The sequence below is a fragment of the Pleurodeles waltl genome, chromosome 5 (genome assembly GCF_031143425.1).
Source record: "Pleurodeles waltl isolate 20211129_DDA chromosome 5, aPleWal1.hap1.20221129, whole genome shotgun sequence".
Classification (NCBI taxonomy): Eukaryota; Metazoa; Chordata; class Amphibia; order Caudata; family Salamandridae; genus Pleurodeles; species Pleurodeles waltl.
Genome location: NC_090444.1, coordinates 793552984 through 793569122, shown reverse-complemented (window position 1 = coordinate 793569122; position 16139 = coordinate 793552984). Strand labels below are relative to the sequence as shown.

The window sequence follows — 16139 nt, the reverse complement described above, 5'->3', positions numbered from 1 at the left end:
GAGAAGGGGCTCCTCCATGTTCTTTGCAAAGGGGCACCCTCCAGTTTCGTTACGTCACTGATTGCCACTGTAGTTCCTGACACTGAACAAAACTACTTTGTGTGGCAATATGCTCCTTGTGGAAGAGCAGAATGCGATCACTCACAGTAAAGCCAGCCTAAAGAGAGAGAAATAGAAGTTTAATAAAAACAAAATGTCTTTGTTAACACCAGACCTAATTAGGGACCAAGACCCACATGTAGGTAGCTTTTTGCATGTCGCAAACAGCGACTTTCGCTGTTTGCGACGTGTAAAAAGCACATTGCGATGCACAAACCCAGTTTTGCGATTCAGTAACCTGGTTACCGAATCACAAAACGGGTTTGCGACTCGCAATTAGTAAGGGGTGTTCCCTTCCTAATTGCAACTCGCAGTGCAATGTAGGATTGTTTTGTGACCGCGAACGCGGGCGCAAACCAATCGCAGTTTGCACCCATTTCAAATGGGTGCTAACACTTTCGCAAAAGGGAAGGGATCCCCATGGGACCCCTTTCCCATTGTGAATGTCACTGTAAACATTTTTTCAGAGCAAGCAGTGGTCCTGTGGACCACTGCCTGCTCTGAAAAAATTAAACGAAAACGTTTCATTTTTCGTTTTTGTTATGCATCTCGTTTTCCTTTAAGGAAAACGGGCTGCATTACAAAAAAAACTGCTTTATTGAAAAGCAGTCACAGACATGGTGGTCTGCTGTCTCCAGCAGGCCACCATTCGTGAGGGGGTCGCAAATTGCAACCCACCTCATGATTATTCATGATGTGGGCATTTGCGAAGCCCTTGCGAATCACAGATGGTGTCAAGGACACCATACTACATTCGGATTTGCGACTCGCAATTTGCAGGTCACAAATCTGAACCTACCTACTTGTGGCCCCAAATTCTTAAAGAAAGTCACAAAAGTGCACCCATGGTATATGTCGTAACCCTATAAAATATTTGTGAACTGTATTTTAGCGTGGGTAAATACGATGTGTAGATTTGCTCATGTGAAAATCTATTGAGCATTTGCAAGTTCATTTTCCCTCCAGCCACTTTCTTCCCAACCCTGGAAGAAGTTCTAATTCTGCCATTGTCAGGAGTAAATGTCCAACCTTTCTTATTATGGGAAAATATTAGAGAGAAGCTGGTAAAAATCTTTAAAACATGCAGGTTAGTAGGTTTGCAGACTCAAAGGCATTCCAGCCCTGGAACTATTGCTTACTGCTTCCTCCAGCCCCAGTATGCAGATCTGCAGAAAGGTGGCACAATAAGGAAATTGCTACAGTAGGGATTGAAACTCCAAGTATTCAAGCCCTACTATGGTAGTAGCCCTGGCATAATCAGAGAGGCTATTGATTGCTGCCATAATTTGTCGCCACACTACATGGCACCAAAGGGACAAGTAGATCTTTTTACAGGACAAGTAGATTTGAGAAGCAACCTGTCCCCTGGACAAGTAGATATTTTAATAAATTCCACACCCCTGGGTAATAAAATGTCCCAAACCACTAGGGGGCCTATTTATGGGCCCCTAGCGTCACCGGAGTGTCACTTTTCGTGACGCTCCAGTGGCGCTATGCCCTGTGCGGTATTTACAAGATGGCGTTAAGCCACTCTTTCTGGCTTAACACCTCAAACCCCTCAACACAGACATCCTTTCACGAGGGTGCAAGGATGCCTGCGTTGGCGCTAGCAGCACAATTTAGCGCCAGTGCAGGGGGAAATGCAGGGGTGCGCTGTATTCTAATAAATAGGGCACATCCCTGCGTTTCTAAAGTGACTCAGCGAAGCGCTGCACCACTTTTCAATAAATCTGGCCATTGTCTTGCTGGTCTAATTGGACTTCCACCAGTTCTTATTCAGTGGATGGTGTTAACCTAATAGCCCGTCTCCACACAAAGAAAACAATACCAGTAATAAAGATGACTGTCCTGCACCTATAGCCTGTCAGTAGAATAAGCAGAGAGATTTCCTGGGAGAAATAGTTCACTCAAGGACAGAACCAGGAATAGTATGAGAAGGGAAGGGCATGGTTACAATCTCCTAGTACTTTGCTGATGATCAGCTCCTCTCCTCAATCTTAGTTGAACACCCACCAGCTGAAAGTACAGCCAGACTTCAAAAGAGCACAAATGTAGTGGCCCCGTTGTTCAGAACTTTGGATAAAAACAAAGGCTAGAATTCACCTAGTTCCATGTTGGTGTTCTCCCCGGAATGAAGAATATCCTAATAATAATATTTTGAGACTCGGACAGTTGTCATGCGGGTTGTTTTCTAAGTAGAAAAAGGAAGTGAAGTCGTTTCTGGTGTACTTAAAGGAAGTATGCCTAGGCGCGCGCAGTTTTAGGCTGCTGGATCTTGTTGCAGGTTTACTTGAAGGTCTGCTGGATGGGCCCAGTACAGGCCAATAATGTGCTGAACGTGCGCCAGAAGGCTAAACCAAGGAGCTGCCACTCCCAGTGTGGGGACTCCTGTGACCAGGAGTAAGTAGATTGATATTGTCATGTTTATTTCGTAGTAAATATGACCCTGGAACAGGCCAAATGGAAAAATATCCATGATGCCCAAAACATTTGAACGCAGCTTACACAGGGACAAAAGCCTATGGTACAAGAAATGTTAAAGAAATTTAAATTTCACCCGCTCCTCAGTAGGCAAGAATACATTGCTCATGTTAGAGATTGTGTGGTGTGATACAAACGTCATTTGGTATGTGTGCGGTACATTTACCACTGGATCCTTTGTTCTGTCAACTCTTCGAGGATAGGAACGGCAAGCACTATATATGTATATTGGGCTTCATATGGTGCTTGGTCACCGTTAGGTCTCATGGCACTGACAGACAAGACCAGATGGACTGCCAGCTTAATGGGGGGAAGTTTTTCGTTTTCATCTAAACTTTTCATGAGAGCTGACTTTAAGGGCAGAGGGAGCGTGCTCCAGGATGTGGCAACTTGATAAGAGTTAAAACACAACTTCTTCTGTTTCAACCAAATAGTGGTAAAAAGAATAGGCCAAAGTTTACTGCAAGAGGTGCTCAAAGTCAAATACTATATCACACAAGTCTTTATACTTAATAAACTCAATGTTGTACCAAACTTCTTTCTTGTAAACTAAATATAATGTAAATACGCAAAGGAAACGTAAGGCAGTTGAAACATAACTTAGGAAACCAGAAGGTTATAATGCCCTCTGATGCCAAGTAGTGTATTGCGTCTAGGAGATAGAAACTGTTTTAGTGGAGTAGTGAGCCACTGTCATACAAAGCAAGTCTAAGGGCCGAGCTCCTTGGAATCTTTGGCTCGAAGGCTGAAGACCTGCCTTTAAAGGGGTTACTATGAACATCTGTGTGGAAAATTACTTGTTCAGCAAAGAAGATGCTACAATATGTCACCTTTCCTATCAGTGGCGGCTCGCTGGAGGGAAAAGGGGTGGGGAGGCGTAGTGTGTGGGGAGGGACAGCAAAATGTATATATAATGATTTTTTTAAAAACGTACCTTTGGCGCCGCTCTGCTCCTCTCCTCCATTGCAGGCACAGGCTCCCAGCCTGCCCTGCGTACAATCCTAATGTTGCTTTCATGCTGCTGGCAGCATAAAAGCAGCAGTAGGATTGGACGGAGTCTCCATTCAGGGTGCTCTGAGGCAGAGTGGAAGTCTGTGCCTGCTGTCTCAACCCAGCAACGCAGTGCCAGATTGGAGAAGGCCTTGTGCGCATGTGTGTTTGGTCGGCCAAGACGGCCGGCCAAACATACATGCGCACTGAGGGTCGGAGTGCTGTGCACTCCCCCTCAGCCCCTGTCATCGCCTGTGGCTCCGCCCCTTTTCAAAGAAAACGATAATAAACATAGTTTACTATAGTTTTCTTGTAAAAGTTTTGCAGCTTGTGCTGCTGGTGGGGGGGTGACGCTCCTCCGCCATAGTGGAGGAGCAGCCCCTGCTTGCTATCTTATGGCTGCCCTCTATTTCAGGGTCTCTGCAACCCTGCGTACGAGGAGAGGCAAAGCACTGGGTCTTTGTACAGGTGGTTGAGAATCCGAGAACAAAGCCCAAAATGAGGCAAACAGGGAAAAGACTTTTAAGATTCTCTCTATGTGGTACTTCCTCCAGACAGCTGCAAATGTTCTAAACTGAGAATATTTTGGAAGGTGATCCTAGTTGCAATTACAGGAGTTGTTGGGTATGAGATCAATAAGATTCCATTCCTGGGATTGTCAAATCCTTTTATTAATCAAGGTCACTTAACTACTCACTATCTCGGCAAATTATGTGAAATTTTGCATAATTATGTGAAATGCAATTCCGGCACTTAGGGCCAGATGTAGGTACAAAAAAATAGCGACTCGCAATTTGCGAGTATGTGCGACTTGCAAATTGCGTGTCGCTAATAGGAATGCAGGTACAATGTCCGTGTACAATTTGCGACTCGCACCCGGAGTCGCAACGCAGATAGCGAGTCCGCTGTCTGCGAGGTCGCTGTTTGCGACCGCGCAAAAAACAAACTCGCAATTTGCGAGTGGGTGTCGCAAATTGCGAGTACCATGTAAATTGATTGCAGGTGCTGCAGAACACTCCAGAAACCACTCCAGAACACTCTGGAAACACTTCCTGGCACATGATGATGACATCACAGCCAGGAAGTTTACTAATACACCTGGGAGGAGGGAGGACCACACCCATTTTAAACTGCTGCACAGCCAACAGGAGGAACAGCAGCTACAATGGCTGAAACACCAAGAAAAAGAAAACTCAAATTTTCTGAGAAGGAGCTGGAGGTGCTGACAGAAGAATGTTGTCAGCACTATGATGATCTCTTTGGAAAGGCAGCCCTCAATGTGCCAGAAGCAACCAAAAAACAACTCTGGCTGGAGATCCAAGAAAAAGTGAACTCCCTGGGGGTGAGCCACAGGAGTGTGGAAGAGATCAAAAAACGGTGGTATGACCTCCGCTCCCGGACCAAGAAGAGGGTGGCAGAAATATGAGAGGCACAGGAGGGGGACCATCATCCGTACCACCACCCACACCCCTGGAAGAAAGGGTGGAGGAGACCCTGGAACAGGAGGCAGTGACAGGAATAGGAGATCTGGACACCTCTGAGCCCACTACATCAACCGGTGAGTACCATGTGATATGCCTGTACCCCCATCAATGCCATACCCCCACCCACCATGTACACAGGGGCATGCACAACCAAGATAGCTCCATTACAGGGTAGCAAACACCAGAATGATGCATTATGGGAAATGTAGTCAAGTAGGCAGTTCATAGGCAAATGTTTATTAGGAAGTGTGCAACAGATAGTAGACACTGACAGTCTGTTCCCCATGTCCCACAGGTCTCCCACAAGACACCACCACAAGCCACAGCAGCCAGCCCCATGAGGACAGCACAGGAGCTGCCACCACTCCCACCTGCACGACCAACACCATCTCTGTGATGTCAACACCTGCTGCAAAAGTGGTTCAGGAGGCTGCGCCAGCAACAGGCAGGAGTGCCACAGTAGAGCACACAGGGCATCCACCGCTGCGCAGGTGACGCAGGTTCAGGAGAGCAGGGCTGCAGGCTGAGTCCGGCCGTCCATCTACCACCAACACCGAGGCACAGCTGCTCCGTGGTCAGCGCCTGCAGAACAATATGTTAGGGCGTATTAGTGGGGTGCTGCACCGCTTTGTGAGGAGCAATGAGGCCAGCATGCAGCAGTTCCATGCCCAATTGGACGTGATTGGCACAAACACTGGGGACCTAGCCCTGTCCATGAGGGAACTGGTGGCAGGACTACTGTCACAGGGCGAGGGTGGGCGGCGCAGGGACCGTCAGCTGCTACAGAGGCTTGACAGGATGGCCACATCAATTGGCAGACTGGCAGTTAACACCACTGGCCTGTCGAGAAGGACAGTTGGCCTCCAAGTAGAAATGGGCCACTTTGCAGGGGATGTGGCTTGAGGCCTGGGCCGGATCACACATGAGATCGATTTAATGGAGGCACGGCATCTGTCCAGGGGCACAGGGGACACACCCCAGGACAGCGAAGAGGGCTCTACAGGGAGCAGTGTCTCTGCCACTGACAATAGGGTGCTCCGGAGTGGGAGTACCAGGCAGAGCACTGCAGAACAACCTGGGACCAGCCAGGCTGGCAGAGGCCGCCGTAGGACATAGACTGGACCCTGTCCCTGATGTAGGGGCACATGACACAAATGTGCCCCATGCATGGTTTGCTTTTTGATGTTCGTGAACAGTTAGTAATTGTAAATAGTTGAATTTCTGCACATATTAAATAGTTTTTTTTGTTCCACTTAACAAATGGAGTGTTTGGTCAATAGGTGAGTATGGTTGAAGTTGACACGTACCTCCCAAAGTATTGGGTTGCGATGTGTTCCCGTCTCAGTCTGCCTTGATTTGCTATACTCCGATCCCCATGATGGCGGTGTGGTTGCTCCTGCTCATCATCCTCTGAATCAGGGTCTGCAGGGGTGAGAGGTAGCCCACGTCGGGTGGCAATATTGTGCAGGATGGCGCATGCGACAACAATTTTGAATGCTGTAATGGGGGTATACTGGAGGGCACCTCCACTGCAGTGGAGGCATCTGAACCTTGCTTTCAGCAATCCGAAGGTGCGTTCTATTATGTTCCTGGTCCTCTTTTGTGCACTGTTGTATTGCCTCTCGGAATCATTGCTGGGTGTTAAGTACGGAGTCATAATCCATGGCCGTAGAGCATATGCACTGTTACCTGTTGGGCACAAACATTACACTGTTAGAAAGTTCTGGTTGGTGTGCACAGTGACCTGTGTGTATGTCTACGAGGTGTATGCAGCTCTACCTAGGAGGTATCCATCTCCAAACTCCCCACGTTCCAGGCGTTGGTGTATCCCACTGTGCCTAAAAATGTAGGAGTCATGGGTACTGCCTGGAAATTTCACTACATTGTCGGTGATGACATAGTGGGCGTCACAAACAACCTGAATATTGAGTGAGTGGGTACACTTTCTGTTGCGGAACAGATGTTCCAGGTTTGCAGGGGGGCTTATTTGAATATGTGTCACATCTACACACCCTATGACATGGGGAAAGTTGGCAATCCGGTAAAATTGCAGCTTGGTGCTGTTAATTTCTGCCTCATTCCTGGGTAGGTATATGAAGTGAGATGTGTGTGAGTATTGCATCTAGGAATGCCCTGAGGAACCTTGACAGTGCACTTTGAGATACCGCACCTGCCACAGCAATGACCCCCTGATAGCTCCCTGAGGCCAAGAGGTGCAGTGAGCATAGCACTTGCACATGCGTAGGGATGGCGCAGCCGCGCAGCGTCTGGCGTTCTAGCTGTGGTTTTAGTAATTCAATTAATTCTAGTATGGCTGCGCTGCTAAGGCGGTATTTGTCGTATATCTCTTCCTCAGTTTGCTGGAAGAGTGTCTGCCTTGTTCTGTAAATCTTCTCCTGTCTCTGGCTCCTCCTCCTCCTCTGCTGGGCTGCGTGGACTCTCCTCCTCACTGCTATCAGGTATATCTCCGCCATCTTGAGTAACCCAGATGCCTTCTGGGTCTCCTTTTATACTTTGGTAATGGTTACCACCTGCTCTGAGTTGGTGTTAAATGGGACATGCAAACTGGGCTTTTTGCGACTAGTCACAATTTGCGAGTTGCAATTGCATATGGTTTGCGACTCGCAAATTGCGACTTCCTATTTGCGGGTCGCAAAATGGGGTTGCAATCTTTGCGAGTCGCTAACGGCTCGCATCGCTTTTTGCGAGTCGGAAATGGGATTTTTGCATCCCATTTCTGATTTTGCACAGTCACAAATAGCGATTCGGGCCATTTGCGACTCCCAAAACTTTGCTACATCTGGCCCTTAGTGCTATATTTTAGCACGAAATGCATGCAGTGACGAATTTGTACTAACAAATAGCACCAAAAACACAAGCGTCATGATCACCAGACAGTCGTGCTCTGGTCATTCTCGTTGTCCCCATATTCCCACAGTATATTTTTGCTGTGACCGCAGCATAATTACGCCATGTGGCATAATTTCAGGAATCTCACATACCAAACGTAGTGTGAAATTCACAGAAAATGTTCAAATAACACTGTGTAATTTACATTTCATCTGGGCCTAATTATTATCAATGTTAGTCAGCACTAAAATTGTAAGACTCTGGATATCTGGAAAAGTAGGGTGTGGGAGGTAATGGCAATGGACAGGTTTTTGCACAGGGATTCACGTTGGGTGAAAAAATCCTATTGGTTTAGCTGCCTATGCTAGAATCCTTGGCTAAGGACTCTATGGAATCCTTGTACCAGTACCAGAGAGATTATGAGTACTGGTGCTCTTTGACTTAATGAGGGATCGGATCACTACCCAATTTCTTTTTTAAGCACTTTAACATGGATAGCTCCTATGCTTTCATGTGGTCTGGTCTAAACTTTGGGCCATGCTGGAATTCATGGAGGTAGATAAACGGCTGTTGGATTTTTTGAGGGTCCCCTATTATGACCTCGCTGCTTCTGTATGATATGGGAAAATGGTGAATGCACCAAATCGTTTGACCTGGGACGTGGGGTTGGGCAGGATTGCAGTCTTATCCCAGTTCTATTTCTATTATATGTAAAAGGCCTTTATGATTTCTTGACTGTAAAGAATTGTGATGTGTCTGTTATTCTAAACTGGCCTATCCGCATGCGAACACATCCATATAATGCCATCCTATTGGCTAGAACACCCAATGGAGTTAGAACCCTGCTCAATGGCTACATCGACTTTGTGACTTTGAATCTGGAAGGAAAACCCACCAAAACGTTTTTTTATTGTTTGTGGACCGAGGAACACCAAAATGAAATCCTTGATCATCCATGGCAAACTGGTTGTGAGAATCAACAAGGTCTCCTTTCTCTGAGTTACCTTTGATTCAGGAATTACTTGGTCCCCATGTATTGCAAAGGACAAGACATGTTTTTCAAACTCTGTGGATTTTGTGTTCAGTGTGGCTTCAACCATAGTAAAGAAGCCCATTGGGCCTCTCCCAGAATTGTATAGGGGGAAGTGCCGGAGACGTTTAACGACATGGGCAAAGTGGGCAATTGCCCAGGGCCCCCATCTTCCAAGGGGTCCACTGGAAAAGTGAACTCTCTCCCTATATTACTTCTGTGTATTTCTCTATCCTAACCTTTAAAGTATAATTCAATATTGTTTGGCAACACAGGACTTTAGCAACAAATGGGCAATAAAATTCAAAGGAGGCCCAAACTGAGGCCCACAAAATATTTCTTGCCCGCTGCCTCTAAAACTCTTAAGTTGTCACTGCTTACCTGTGCTAACCTATGGGGCAGGTCTATGGGGTTACAAAACTGTCAGTCGCTGGCAGGCTGAGGAGAATAGAGTGTGTAGACAGTTCCTGGATCTCCTTCCCAGCTCCCCCACCTTTGCTATCCATTAGGAGATTGGTTTAGATTATGTACATCAGATTATTATGACCCCATTTCTACTGTGGTGCTCAATTTGGTGTAACTCCTTTGCTTCTTTCAACAGGGAGGTGATCCCTGACTGTCCTGCGCGGTAAGCCAATACATACCCTGGGTGGATTACATAAAGTAAAGTTTTAAAGTTTAAAGTGAATGTGTCTAACTCTGCACAGACCTTCCATATTTTCTATCCCAAGAAGGTTACCCAAAATGGATAAGACGTGGATCAAAAGATGTTATTTGAATTGGAGGCAGCGGGGAAGGGAGGCAGTGGAGTTGCCCAACACCCAGAATCAGGAATATATTTTCATATTTGGATTTTGTGAGTAACAAGTAGGACAGGGCCCTCCTAACTAGATTCATGATGGGGTATATTAGATGCTGCCTTTGTTCTGTCCTGGAGCAGTACGATCGTTCGTCCATACACATTTGCCCATGTGAAGAAAGAGTCTCTTTCATTTTACTTTTTTGTATGTTTTACCGTCGTTTTACCATAATCTTCCTAATACCCGTTCTGAGGTGTTTAGGTCTGTCCAAGTGCAGACCAGCGTTATTTCACTTGAGATTGTTGAGCACACCCAAAATTTTCGTTAGCATTTGATTCATTTAAAAAAAATGCCCTTCATGTAAAGAATCCATGCTTTCCTCAATGAGGGAGGTAAGGTCACTGTTAATGGAAAGTTTCATTTTTTTATTTAGTTGTTTTTAACTATCATGATGAACATTTTTTGTCTTTTAATGCTGACATAGTTAGATTTGGATTATTTATTACGTTGAAACATGAATAGTCCTTGCTTTTATGAACATAATTTAATGCTTGAATAAAGCTATTTGATTGGAAAAAAAAAGTACTTCAACGAAGACATGTAAACCCATTCAGATAGAATAGTTTGGAGAGTGTTTGACCTGCTATTTACCCGTGGGTTGATGAAAGGGGTTTCGGAATTTGAGGTTGTTTTGATTCTAAAAGAGGAAAACATTAGAAAAAACAACAAGCATTTGCAATGCAATGGGTCTCGCGTTTGCTCATGTTAGAGCTGCTTGCGTTGTAAACTCCTAACCCGACTTTTCATCTATCGGCAAAAGTGCTTTTATGTACATAACCGAAAAAGTGAAATTAACTATGTAAAGCGATCGACTTCTTCCAAGCGAAATCGCGCTAGGAAAATAGAGAAAAAGTAGTACACGATCCGACAGAAAACAACGAGCCTCGCGTGTTTTCTGTACTTGGTCGCTGCGCTCGTGGAGGGCTAACCACCGGAAAAGGTATGACGTGTGCATGCCTTCCACTAATGAAAGCAAGCAGATTTTACTAGGCAAGCCCACAAACCAATTAAACACACTGACGTGACGTCGACAGGGCTCCGGGCCCTTTTCTAGTAACTAAAGAGTCTCGCTGCGATACGCATGTGCGAGCGCATGCAACGCAGGCTCAACCCTAAAAATGGGAAGCATGCTATTATGTTGGATGAAGACGCTTGTTCTGGGACCTGTGATCTGCTGGGGTGGGATTATGTCCCCCCAGCAGGCCTTGCCACATACTACTCATCCCGTGCACCTGGAGGAGGGGCTGCAAAATGTCATGCTTCACAGGCATGTTTCCCTGCCTGTGGCGCAGGACACTTGTCCTAGGGCCTGTGACCTGCTGGGGTTGGACTAGGTCCCCCAGCAGGCCTTGCCACATACCTCTAAGCCCATGTGCATGGAGGAGGGGTTGCAACACACAACCCATCGCACTTGAAAAGCATGTTTCCCTGCCTGCAGCACAGGACGCTTATTTTTGGACTTGTTACCTGTTGGGGTGGGACTACGTGCCCTAGCAGACCTTACCCCATACCACTCAGCCTGTGTGCCTGTAGGAGGGGCTGCAACGCATTGCGCTTCAAAAGCATGTTTCCCTGCCTGCGGCCCAGTATGCTTCTTCTGGGACCTGTGACTTGCTGGGGTGGGACTTCGTGCCCCAGCAGGCGTTGAGTATACCACTCAGCTCGCGTGCCTGGAAGAGGAGCTGCAGTGCATCTTGCTTCAAAAGTGTGTTTCCCTGCCCATGGCACGGGACGTGCAGGGGACATGCCTGGGCGAAGGCTGGGCCAATAGTGGGCCTGCTGCACCCGTCAGAGCCATCACTGCAGCTGCCAATAAGCATCAGGCGGCGGGCTCAATTGCAAACTATCTGACTACCGGCATGAGTGCTATCAATTCTGAAATTGAGAGTGTGGAAGAAATGCTTGAGGTGACTAGGAGGTCCCTATTACTTACAACTAATAAAGAGCATGTAGGTAATTCTGATACAGATACAGCTTCTGCCATAAGTGCCCATCTTGGGGAACCCTAAAAGAACCTCGAACAGAGCCCGGCTTTGAAGCAAACAGCCCTTGTGTATTTCAGGGGGACTTTGACATTACAATGGCCTCACAGGGGCAACAGCCCTGCACTGGGAAACCTTGATCAAGGATGTCACTGACTTGCCACCCACTGAAAGAAAGGCAACTCATGTTTAACACGGGCGCCAAAGATCTCAGACCAAAAATTCCCAAAGCGAATACAAAGCAAGCACAGGGGCTGATGTTTAGACTGTGATTCAATTACACAGGGCCAAATCCTGCCTCCAGGGAATGCAGTGTTATTAATGCAGCCAATGCCCTTGGTAGCAACAGTTAGTTATAAGCGATATTTGCAAAACTGCTCAAACCCATGGTGACGGCCCTCCAGAGTACAAATGATACTTTGAAAGAACTGCACTTGTTAATTCAAACAAAGTTGCCTGGTCCAACTACAGATACGGAGTCCCAGCACTGCCCGCCAGGAACTGGCTCACTGTTCACCAGGCATTGCTCAGCCACTATGGAGAACAGAAGGATTAATCAATCAATCCACTGACACACAGCCCTCCTCTGATGGGCCTACCTCCGACTCTAAGAACGTGTTGGCACCTCCTGTAGACTTTTGATAGTGGTCCAGCAGATTTTAGCAGAAACCCCAAATTTTTGCAACTGCTGCCTGGGGGTACCCCATATGTGGTAGTTATAAAAAATGTGCCACCTTTACAAATAGCTCAATGTGTGATAGATTCTCAGTTAAAGAATAAGGTGGTACATTGGTTAACCTCAGCTCCTGGGTCCGTTGAGTTGGATAAGGACCAAAGAAGGAAGCTGATGACTACACTGGAACAGATTTCTGTGACACCACAAAACTGGTGGAGTTCATTATGCATAGGTCTTTTAGTTCCCAAGGGCCCTCACAAGGGATTTGTTTGGTCCCACTAGGTTATTTTTATGGACATATACCCATGGATCCCTTAATTAGGCCAAACTGCATCCCGGATGGCAACAGGTTATTTGCAGTTGCAACACACCTTCGATTTGCGCCCCTCAAAAAGGTTGACTGCCTATCCTTCTAACATGTCTCTTTAGTTAGCACAGGAACACATGAGGAAGTTGCCGGTTCCATCGAGCCACCCTTTACTTTAGCTATTAAGCCCAAATTGATGAATCACTATAGTAGCAGAGCATCAGAGGACATCCTTGACTACTACCTCCCTTCATCGGATGCAAATGTGAAAGCAGCAAGTTCTACTGATCAGCCACTTCATAAGGCATCCAATGTTGAGGAGGGACTCCTGCAGGATCATTTTCCAACATTCAACGGGCCTGTAAGATCTCCGCAACCCTCCTACCAAAACCCTATGCCCTCAGGTGAAGCAGAGAATAACCATCCCAGTCACGATATCAGACTTTTTTTTTAAACATTGCAGGAATAAACAATACGTTGACTGATAACTGGGTAAAATTGGTAACTCAACATCAGACTGTCTGTTTTCAAAAGACATTGTCTTGCACGAACACGCATATTAGTGGTTTTTATTTGATATTCCCCCTGCGATGCCGTCAATGTCAGGACGGCATAGTGGTGGGTTCTTAACCCTAGTGAGTAACCCCTGCCAGCTAAGATAGAAAAGGTCTATGCAGGAACACCAAAATGAAAACCTTGATCATCCAAGGCAAACTGGTTGGAGAATCAATAAGGCCTATTTTCTCTGAGTTACCTTTGATTCAGGAATTACTTGGTCCCTATGTATTGCAAAGGGCAAGACATGTTTTTCACCCCTGCGACCTCGTCAATGTCAGGACGGCATAGTGGTGGTCTCTTAACCCTGCTGAGTAACGCCTGCCAGCTGAGATAGAAAAGGTCTATGCAGGAACACCAAAATGAAATCCTTGATCATCCATGGCAAACTGGTTGCGAGAATCAGCCTTTTTTCAGATAAATTGTGTAATTTAAAGAGATTTCAATTATAGTGCTTAACAATTGTTATAATTTTGATAATAATGTTTCTGTTATTGAATCACTCAGGAATGCCCTAGACATGATGCTTGCAGGGCTAACCAAGGATTTTCTTCTAATGGGGGAGGAATGCCCTAGACATGATGCTTGCAGGGCTGACCAAGGATTTTGTCATAATGGGGGGAGAGGGCCAGAGGGGAGTAATTTTAACCATAGGTTATATTCTGTTTCTAATACAATGTTTGTGGATTGAGGGATAACGAATCTTGCAATCTTTTACATTTCGAGCATAACCCTTGTGGTGACAAATTGACCCGTATCCAATAAGTGTAATGGGGGCTTTTCTCAAAATCTGTAAAAAAAGTCAACTGAATCATTAATGGTATTCCAACAGCACTGTAGGCGGGTGTCTTCCACCGCGCCTACAGACTCCTCCGACTGGCCCTGTTCGCGCGCATCAGAGGTGGGAGTTTGCCATCCCCATGGTAACGTGGGGGCAGCTCCGGACGCCTGGGACGCGGATTTCCGGGTCCCGGGTGTTGGAAACAGTGACAACGGACTCGGGAGAGGGACGGAGGAGACTTCGGAGGCAACGGCCTCAAAAGACAGAGCCGAGCATCGGGAGGCGGCGCCCGTAGCAGAAGGAGCCAGGATTGAGAAGCAGGAGCTTCTCAACGAGAGAAGAAGACGCGAAGAGGGAACCGGCCCAGGAGAGACGAGCGCATTCCGCCACGTCCCAGGAGGGACGTGGCTAAACAAGGTACGGTCCTTGTTCAAAGGACAAGCCAGCCCTTACAAACAGGGAGCAGGGGAGGAGAGAGCGGGAAGGGAGGAGGAGGTGGGGAAGAGGGGACGGAGGAAACCTCTACTGTTAAGTAGAGCAGTGGACAGATTATATCTCTTGGACCTGATTTATAGCAAGAACTTCCGAATAGCACTAAGGGTGTTTTGAGTACAGCACCTGTGTTTCTTTCACACACTACCGGGTCTCTCTCTCTCTCTCTTTTTCCCTTGTCTCTCACAATCCTACTTTCATGTTAAAATTATATATATATATGTCCGACTTACCTTCCATTCCACTCCTTTGTTTTCGGTTCACCGGGAGTCCAAGTCAAGGCGGTGCCAGTCAAGAAAGGACCTATAAAGAACACCAAAAAGGAGAAACATTAAAGAAGATATCGCACAAAAAATCTAAAACACCTGTTTGCACAAAAGTCTTAAATAAATATCACCTTCATTTGCAATACTTCTCCGAGTCCTTCATACCACCCTCACGCCCCGTAACAGTGGTGTCAGAAGTGGGATGAGATAGGTGGTACGAAGAATCCGGCAAAAATGGGAGACAAGCCAACGCTGGAGGACATGATTCAGCAACTAGCTGAAGGTCAAAGACACCTACAGCTCGTATGGGAGGCACATCAGCGGGAGGCAAAAGAAGACCGGGAAGCCCTGCAAACCGCATTAAAGAGCCAAGCTACCATCATGGCTAATAATCAATTGGTACACGAAACTGCTTTACAGAAATTAACTGATACCATCGCAGCAAGTAAAGTACATCCAAACGTCCCGAGTTCCGTCCTGCAAACATTTCAAGAGGGGGAGGACCCCGACGCGTTCTTCACGAACTTTGAACGCGTGGCCTCCTCGGCCCAATGGCCAAAGAGCGCTGGGGTCAATACATTGCCCCTCTCTTAACAGGGCCATTACAGACGGCGTACCAAGCAGCCAACCCCGGAGGTATTACACACTATAAAGATATCAAGAGCAGTATATTAGAAAGGGTGGGCCATGACTCAGAGTATTACAGGATGAGGTTCCGGAAAATCAGGTGGGGCCAGAGTGAGGATCCCAGAACCTTCTATTTCCGAGTTAAAAATTTAGGGTTAAAATGGTTGGGACCTCTGGGAACTGAAAGAGAGGACATTATCAAGGCGGTTATACTAGAGCAATATTTGGACTCACTTCCCGCATCTACTAGGAATTGGATAAGACAACATCCAAAAGTTGACACCGAAATGGCTGTAGATCTAGCCTGTGCCTATCACCGATCTGTTGATTTTAAGAACACAGGTATCAGAGTCAATACCAAACCTCCTGTAGTACCCCTTAAATATCCCCCACTACGGTTATCGGAAGAACCGGGGCTGAGTCGGAGTGGAGAGGCGGCCCCCATGCAACAGCCCCAGTGTTACAGCTGTGGGGAATGGGGCCACATTGGCAGAATGTGCCCAAGAAAAGGCGACAGGGTAGAACCCATGGAAATAGGGGTCACTAGGGGTAGAGTACTGTGTACCGGTAAGGGAAACCTTAGGTTCAAACAAACCGTCAGGATAAACAGGAACCCCATACAGGCTCTTATAGACTTGGGGTGCAGTCAGTCGGTGATA

At 46.7% G+C, this 16139-nt stretch overlaps 1 long non-coding RNA gene across 1 annotated transcript in view; it reads right to left on the bottom strand.

The window, feature by feature from the left end:
* Positions 1 to 14821: 14821 nt before the first annotated feature.
* The window catches only part of LOC138297315 (uncharacterized), a 68150-nt gene continuing 66832 nt past the window's right edge, over positions 14822 to 16139 (bottom strand). Inside the window, exon 3 of the long non-coding RNA XR_011204019.1 lies at positions 14822 to 14890. This is a non-coding gene — a long non-coding RNA (uncharacterized lncRNA). The remainder of the gene's footprint in view (positions 14891 to 16139) is intronic.